The sequence below is a fragment of the Telopea speciosissima genome, chromosome 3 (assembly GCF_018873765.1).
Source record: "Telopea speciosissima isolate NSW1024214 ecotype Mountain lineage chromosome 3, Tspe_v1, whole genome shotgun sequence".
NCBI classification, from domain to species: Eukaryota; Viridiplantae; Streptophyta; class Magnoliopsida; order Proteales; family Proteaceae; genus Telopea; species Telopea speciosissima.
In genome coordinates, this window is record NC_057918.1 from 63,617,356 (window position 1) to 63,626,553 (window position 9,198).

Consider the following 9,198-nt stretch of genomic DNA (forward strand, 5'->3'; position numbering starts at 1 on the left):
TTTTTTTTTTTTTTTGGTAGAATTAGGAATTTGATTACTTGTAAGATTATTGCAACTCAGGCAACAATGGGTTGTTTGTTTCCACCTACATGCCTGCCTCCAAAATATTTGTTCGGTAAAGAAAGATACCCTCAAACAAACCAAATAGTCCAGTCTCGGTTTAATAGGTCAAACTTGGTTAGGTTTCACAGGTCGAGCGTACGAATTCACACCCATTACAGGAGCAAGAGGGTACACCAAATGTTTTTATTATTTTTATTTCTATTAACAGAACACTACCATGATTTATTAGTCAAAACGCCCCTGAAAAAAAATTCCAAAGAGGAACTAGAAGGACAAGGGGGAAGAAAGGGGGTGGCCGGGTGGGCAATTAACCACACCAAACATTAGAAAGAAACAAATTCGAAGCTCTTACAGCAAGCACACCATATGTTTGGAGTTCAATACAAGTTCGTTCCAAGTTTCTGAGTACAAATACATTGTCATCACATGTTAGATAAATGATCCACCCAATCCACCATATACAACTAGGAACTATCCCCACGCAATTTGATCATCAAATCCAGTAGTTTCGAACTGACAATGGTTTTCGCTTTCTATGAATGGTGATTGAATGGGGTAAAAATCCAAGTTTAACCAAAAGGGAACAATAGAATTTCTTTGTTGCACATGCAATTGTAGTGTGGGAGAAATTGAAGCGAAGAAATGAAAGGTGTTCCAAAGTAATTACCTCCCTTCAAAAGCTGGATGTTAATGGTTGATTGGAACATGGAAGAGATCTTGTTGCAAATTTCCAGGCCTTCATCAAATTTAGGTTCAAAGACTTGTTGGTCCTAGGATCATCTCAATCTTTTTCCCATGAGAATTAGGGCAACGAAAATAAAAGATTAACATCTCTTTTCATCTTCCATGGAAAGAGGTAAACATCCCATACCTGAATGCGTAGCGAAAAGAGATCGATTCAGGTTTCTTTCACATCCCATGAATATCAAACCATACAAGATCAACCATAAAAGAGTGAATTATATTTGCTAACCTAAAGAGCCTCAAGTGTTGTTCCTCCTCCAGATAATGGTTCATCGTCCAATGAGCACACTAGATAAGACAATCTTGAACATTTTTAGTGCTGCCAAGGTTCTCCAAGCCAATGTGTTCTCTTCAAAGCTTCAAATTTTACCAGTTTCACCAAACTCGAAAAATAGAGAGAATGCCAGGAGAATTCGGCCAAGAGAGGAGTAGGCTTAGACGCCCGGCTCTGCGCCCCTTGGCCGTCCCTTTTATATGAGTGGGGCCTAATTTGGTCCCCACTCCTTGGGAGAGTCAATGACTCTCTCTCCTCTTGATTGACTTGAATCTATCTAATTCTAGAGTGAGCTTCGAATCTGTCTCCTCTTGATTAACTTCTTGGATTAAAGTGACATCGGTCTTCCCCAATAACACAATTGCCTTTCCTTTTTACTACATGCTTTCAAACTAATTTGGGGATTCTGTTGACATTTCTAAATCTTCTCAAACCTAGTTCACCTTCAAATTTTGGGAGGGAAACAGAGATCCAATTGCTTGGGTGAAGGAATTTGTTGTTGTCAGATCCCTTCTGAAGAGCCAAGCCTTTGTTGCATCAGATCATCTTCACATACAATTCCTGAAGTAGGGTATAGGTGGTCTGATGCCAAAACTGAGACTGGCATTGGTGGTGTTTGTCGATCTTCCAACTCATCATTCATCTGTTGTTTCTCATTCGGTATTGGTAGGACTTTTGCGCTGGTGGCAAAAGCTTTAGCAGTCAGATATGCTCTTTTCTCGCTTCAAATATGGGAATTTTCGATCTGATCATCGAGAGCGACAACCTATTGGTGATAGACATTCTCACCCACAAAGTTAATACAATGCCTTGGAGAATTTCATCAATAATTAATGACTACAGGCAACTTCTTCATTTGTTTAGAGATGTGACCTTTACCCATACTCTCAGATAAGCAAATGTAGGTGCAGATCTCCTTGCTGCTGTGGGAGCAGCCTCTCAAGCTTGTACTTTCTGGAATGTATCCCCTCCCCCCTGTATTTCTCTTCCCCTATTTGTTGACTCTTTGGGAATGTTGTTCCTTGGTTAATAAATAGTTACTATCAAAAAAAAATAAAAATAGAGTATAGGTGGTCTGATGCCAAAACTGAGACTGGTTAATAATTGATTGGTTGATTTCGGTTCTGATCGATCTTAATTGGTTGGTTTAGTCATTTTTATCTTTTTTTTTAATACACTTGGTCTAATTTTTCTTTTTAATCAATTTTCATTCCTTAATCGGGTTTGACCGAGACCAGTCGATTATGAAAAAATTAAACAACCCAAAATCGAAACAATAATGTTTATTAAATAATCGATTTAGTTTTAGACAAATTAGTCAAGCCTGTAGGTCAGGTGCAAGTACAGAAGGTCTCGGGGAATCCTTCTCTTAGGGCCTAGGACCCACTTTAAAAATATTTTGTTGGGTCATAGGGAAACCCAATATGAGGTGAATTGGGTGTTGTTTCAATGCCTATGTTCACAACCAAATCCAGGTGTTCCAAGGCTCACCCCGGCCCTAACCTAGTCTATTACTTGGTGTATCAATCACTCTATAACTTCTTCTCACAAGTTGTCTTTGAGATTTTTAACTCAATTCCAAAAAGCTTCTTAGTATGTGGACATACCAATCAAAAAACAACAAATAACCCTCTTATTAGGGTGGATTAAAATGAAAGAACACTTAGGTTATATTTGGTATTCATTCTTGGAATGCAGCCCATTTCAATTTTGCATTCTTAGGTGATAAAAATAGTTGTTTTTATCATCTAAGAATGCGAAATCGACCTGAAATGCATTCCAAGAATACGTACCAAACATAGCCTTAGAGTCCCGCAAAGTCAAAGATATTACAAATTTGCTCAAGTATAACCAGAGAGGTTGATATATGGAAAAAATGCCTCAAAGAGACCTTTAAATAGCCCCAATCAAATAGCTAGAAAGCTAGCCACTTTCTAGCTGTTGGAGCATTGGTGGTTAACCTTGAGCTTCTCATGGTAGATCGATCTGGCTAGTAGCCGTTGCTCTAATGGATTTATTTTTTGCCGAAGGCTTTTAGGAAGTCAACCGTAAGATACCACAGTTAAACCTACGGTCGATCTCGGCTCCGAGATTAAATCACCCAACTTTAGAAAGATTTATTTTTTTACCAAAGGCCTTAGCAGGTTAACTCTGAGATATTGCAGTTGACCCTGCTGTTAGCTTCGGCTCCGAGATCAAATCACTTAACCTTAGGAAGCTTTACTTTTTGGGCTACGGTCGACCTTGTGGCTGACCATCCCTAGATCTTCCTCAAGGGATCAAATGCCGTTATTTAAACAAGTTTTTGGCATTTTCTACAGATGAGTGATTTTGCGGTTTTTGCCTTCCACTCCTAACACATCCAAAGACATGTTAGGCCATTTTTGAATTGTCCAATTATTAGTTATAATCATTCTATATGAAATCAAATGTTTTTTTTATTATTAATTTTTTTAATAGAACACTACCGTGATTTATTAGTTAAAACAGCCCTGAAAAAAATTCCAGAGAGGAACTAGAAGTACAAGGGGGTAGAGAGGGAAGTGGGTAACTAACCACCAAACATTAGAAAAAAACAAATTCGAAGCCACCATATGTTCGGAGCTCAATAAAAGTTCGTTTCTAGTTTCTGAGTACAAATACATTGTCATCACATGTTAGACAATTGATCCACCCGATCTACCATATACAACTAGGAACTAGCCCCACACAATTTGATCATCTTATCCAGTAGTTTCAAACTGACAATGGTTCTCACCTTCTATGAATGGTGATTAATTGAGGTAAAAATCCAAGTTTAACCACGAGGGAACAATAGAATTTCTCTGCTGCACATGCACACAACCAATCCCCATCTTCGATGCATCACAATTAATCATGAACCCCACTGAACCTGAAGGTAAAGTAAGAATTGGGGCTATAATCAATCTCTGCTTCAACTCTCTGAAACTCTCTATCACACTACTCAGTCTATTCGAACCAAACATTCTTCCTTGTCAGCTTGGACAATGACAAAGCTATACTGGAAAATTCTTCTATCAACCTCCGGTGGTATCCGGCTAACCCCAAGAAACTCTAGATCTCTATAACACTGGTTAGCTTGCTCAAGTTAATCACAATCTCTATCTTGTTGAGATCCACTAAAATGCCCTCTTCTGAAATTTAATTATCTCAATTCGCTTATAAAATCCTTAAGCTTCAAAATACTCTTTTCTTCTTCCTCTTCATTTCCTCTCTCTCTCTCTCTCTCTCTTTTCTGATATTTGGAATGACTAAAACGAGCCAAAAATCAGACTTAAATGGACTGTCTTGTGTTCTAATGGTCGACCGCCACGGTCTGCCTGTCAACTGTTAGGCCACCGACCCATTTAAGCGACTATGACGGTTGCTTGCTTGCTGATCGACTGTCATGTTCCGATCAACCGTCCGGCTGCTGAAACCTATGCTCTGGCGTAGGTCCAACTGACCAGTATACATTGAATTGCTCATCACTTTCTCATCTTAGCTTCGTTTGATCCGATTTTCTTTTTCACAATGAAGGTAACTCAATTACCTACGTTTTTCTTGTTTTGGACTTTCCCAAATTCTTACTTGAATGGTCTTTCTAAAACTCAAGGGAAGTTACCATTGTACCTAAAACTGCACAATTATCATTTTTTTTTCTTTTTGTTGTGGAACACTAAGTGATCATTATAACTTACTTAATACTTGTAAATGATGAAATTTATATTTACCTGTGCTATTATAACTTCTCTGTTGGGCTGACTCGAACTAAATTCTGTTAATACAAACCCATCGAGTACCAATCAACCTGAACATCAATAATTATATATTTTTCTAGGTGTGGGGCATTACAATGTCTCACATAGAATTAAGGTGAGATGGATGAAGTGGAGAGGTGCATCCGGGGTATTGTGTGATCATTGTATCCCTCTAAAACTTAAAGGAAAATTCTATAGGACGGTCGTATAATTGGCTATAATGTATGGAGTTGAATGTTGAGCAGTTAAGAAACGTGATATAGATAAATTAAGTGTAGCAGAGATGAGGATGTTGAAATAGATGATCGGTAAAACTAGGAAGGATAAAGCAAGGAATGACCATATTAGAATTGAGTTGGGCTTTACCTTGATATACAATAAGTTGCGAGAAAGTCATTTGAGGTGGCATGGCCATGTTCAAAGGAGGCTTTGGGATGCCCCAGTGTGGAGGGGTGATCTGATTCAAATCGAAGGAACCAAAAGAGGTAGGGTTAAGCCCAAATTGCCCCAATGAGAAGTAGTGAGGAAAGACATGTATAGTTTAGGTATTGGTTTGTTTTTAAAAAAAAAAATTATAAAGAGAAAACCTTGTTTAGGTATTGTTTAACCAGTTAGATTGGTTATTGGCTCATTGCTGAGTTGTTGTTGATATTATTGTGCTCCTTAATTTCTTTATACTTGTTTTAATTTTATGCCTTTGGTTTTTCTTGGATCCATGTAGTGGAGTCCATTTAGTTGCGATAAAGCTTAGTTGTTGTTGTTGCTCAATCCTAGAGTTCAGGATAAAAAAAATAGGGAAAATTTCATAGACACCCCTTGTAAGTATATCAAATATCATAGACACCTCAAACAATGTCAAAATATCAAAGACACCCCTCTACTTTATGATTTTATTTCAACTTAGTCCACTCTGTTAGGTCTGTGCAGTTAAGTGACTGTTAACTCTTTTTAAATGGTAAAATTACCCTTACCACAATGTGAACTCCCCATAATACCTTAAGGGTAAAATCCCAAATAAAAACCATTCTCTTCATTGCTGAGACCTGTAACTAAGGAGGCGACCATCACGCACCACCGATGACTTGTACCCTCCTTACTCCTCCGCCTCCATTTGCGGCAAACTCATACCAAAAGCAAACTTATACATAATATATTGACAGATAGAGAAACATACTCTAGAGAGAGAGAATCTGGTTTTGTCGGAGAGGCATCAGAGGAAGCTGAGAGAGAGAGAAAGAGGTGCAGAGATGGAAGAGGATCGAAAGGAGGAAGACAAGTTCGATGAACCGACGGAGGAAGAGGAGCTGGGTTCAATAGGTTTCCACAATAGAACACTAGAACTGTTACAGCAAACAAAGAACCCAAGCTGATACAGAAGTAGAAGCGATTGAAGAAGAAACTCATGGTCTTCGCTTCCTTACTATCCTTCAAATCAAATTGATCAGATCCAAACCCTGAAACGTTTGATTTTATGCCGCCGGCGCTAAGTGCTATGGTGTAAAGTGAAGTATATAGGAAAGCTAATTGTTGGCCATTGACCTCTATATTAGGATTTCTAGGCTTAATTAATTATGCCATACCTACTAGTGTGGGTCCACAGGCATAAACCCTGTTTGGGAATAGTTTTAAGGATATTTGGGGTATACTAGTATTTTTCATTGTGAGGGTGGATTGGATTAGGGTTTGTATTTATTATAAATATATGGTTAGGGTCCCTGCAGCCTCTTAGTCTCATTCTCTATTCTTCTCATAAGAAAGAGAGCCAAGGTGGGAGGAGAAGGCTATGGAAGATCCAGACCGAGTGACGTCAGTTATTGTTCAAGGACGAATCAAGCTTTGGAGCTTTTCTTGTTATTATTCTTCGTCAACATATGTGGGTGACAGGTACACTTTATTTTTCTGTTCTTTTATTCAATTGTGTTCTAGATCTCTGTATGGAGACGGATTTGGGTTTGACAAAACCGAAGGTTGTTCTACCACTCTATGCATTGATGGTGCTGGATTCTGTAGTTACTGCATTGTAGAGGTTTCATACTAGGATGCTTGTTGCTAACGTTAACAGAGTAACCCCCTAAACCAGAAGAACAGAATACTTCCATAACTAAAACAATTAGAAGACAAAAAAAGGGAAGGAATTTAATTAAACGAAACACTCACCAATGCTGTAATGGTTGCAAATATTGCAACCGTCAAGTAACGACCAAGCTTAGCGTGGGCCAAGAAACCGGCAAAAAGGGCAAGAAGGTTGAGAGTACCCATGAAGTTGGTGACGATATTTGTAGATTTGGAAGTGGAAATATGTAAATTTCTGACTAGGTATGTTACCAAATTCTTGGAAATGCCCATTACACATCTTCTTTGAAAGTTCACTTCCTGTTAGGGGTGTCAACCAGTCGGTGTTGGCCGGTCTCGGTCAGGCTTAATCGGGCACCACCAACTTAAGATGTTGCACAATTCCCGACCGATTATGGAGTCGGGCCTTCAGACGCTGGGCATGGACATGACACCATTCGGTCGGTCGGTTGCCGGGCCATTCTCGGGCGTAAGGATGGAGATCTGGCAAAGCTTTTCCAGGCCATAATTGGGCTTTAAGTCCGCTTTTCTTGTTCTTCGTGGTCTCCTTAATGTTGATTTGTGAGATGAATAAATTCCAATATTCATCTCATAGATCAACACAAGATTTCCATAGACGGTGAGTTCCAGACATGAAGCTTTTGGTATTTTGCCAATAGAGAAATAGAGAGGAAAAAGAAAAAAAAAAAAAAAACAAATCAAACCTTTAACAACAGCCTAGGCTGCGCCCCTGAGAGACAGATGAGATCCATGGCAAGAGAGGGGAAGGTTTCAGGAAAGAAAAGTGAAATGAGAAATTTTGATTTCTTTGGTTTTAAGTAAAAACCATATGGAAGCCTCGACGATAGGCTCACGAAACGAACTATGCTTCTAGGATTACATTTTGAAGAGCGTGGCTTGAAGATGTTGAAACTGCTACGGCTGATCTTTTCGGAGACTTTCAGAGTTTCGAATCATTCGGTGGAGAAGAAACAAAATAGGGTTTGTGAAGTAATGGGTTAATATTTTAATATTTTGTGTCACTTCAATCGGTAGAAGTCACCATTGATTATATAAATATGTCAATAAAATCATTAATTTGATCAGTCCATCAGCCATTATATATATATATATATATATATATATATATATATATATATATATATATATATTATATTTCATGTCAATAGAGTATAATTTCTTACTTTAAAAAAATCAATTCAATGACAAGTCTAGGTTTCGGTCAGTCGGCTGGTCTCCCATTCTGCACTGGGAACGACCGATTAATAATCGATCGGTCTTGAAGCCCTGCATGTTTATAAATGGTCGTGTCGGTCACGGTTTTTCATCAGTCGGTATCGGCCGGTTTTACCGATGCGGGTCTGTAATTGACACCCCTACTTCCTGTAACCCAAAATTTTCAATTTAATGGATAAGTATAAAAGCACTAAGCAGAGATGAGGAAGAAGAAAACACAAACGGGCTTTGTTCATGGATCGAGCACCTAAGATGAGACCCGCAGCGAGCCATCCACCGATTTTGATTTGTCCGTCGGATTTCCACAAAAGTCTATAACAGTTCCTTCATTTTTACTAAGATGGGTCACCGTGGAAACCTGTTGACATAAAGAGAAAATTGCAGAAGAGAGATGCCATTATTCTTCTTCTCGGTACCTTCTAATCTACCCCTTCTCCCTTATTCTCTTCTTCTTCCTTACTTTTTTTTTCCATTCTTACCGGCTGTACTCGGTTTTCCTAACAACTTTCAGCAATTTAAGGCCTTTGTAAATGATTCGCTATTGATCGGTTTGTTTCCAAGTTTCATATCTGACTTTTATCTGTTATTATATCAATTCATACGTAGATTATGTAGCTTGCTTTGTTTTCTGGTTTTTTTTTTTTTTTGCAACTGGCCTTCCTACCATCTAAACCTTGCTTAAAAAATAGTTTTTGTCCTAGACCTTGTTAAAAGGCTAAGGCGATTCTGCCTCTAAAGTCCCAAACTATATTAAGACTGTTTGAGTGTATCAGTTATAACAGCCTTCCATCTTAGATCTTTCCATTATTGTCATTGCTTGAGTATCAAGCATGCAATCCTTATCTTTCTACTATTGTCATTGCTTGAGCATCAAGCATGCAATCCTTGTAATCTCTATAAAATCTCAATCATATCTCTCTCTATATGGTAATGGTGATTGAGTTTCCAACTTGTGGATTCCTCTCACCTTCACCTATATATTCACAATCTTGTAATCTCTCTAAGCTAAGGCAATAATATCAATTTCATATCTCAATAGAGTGAGTT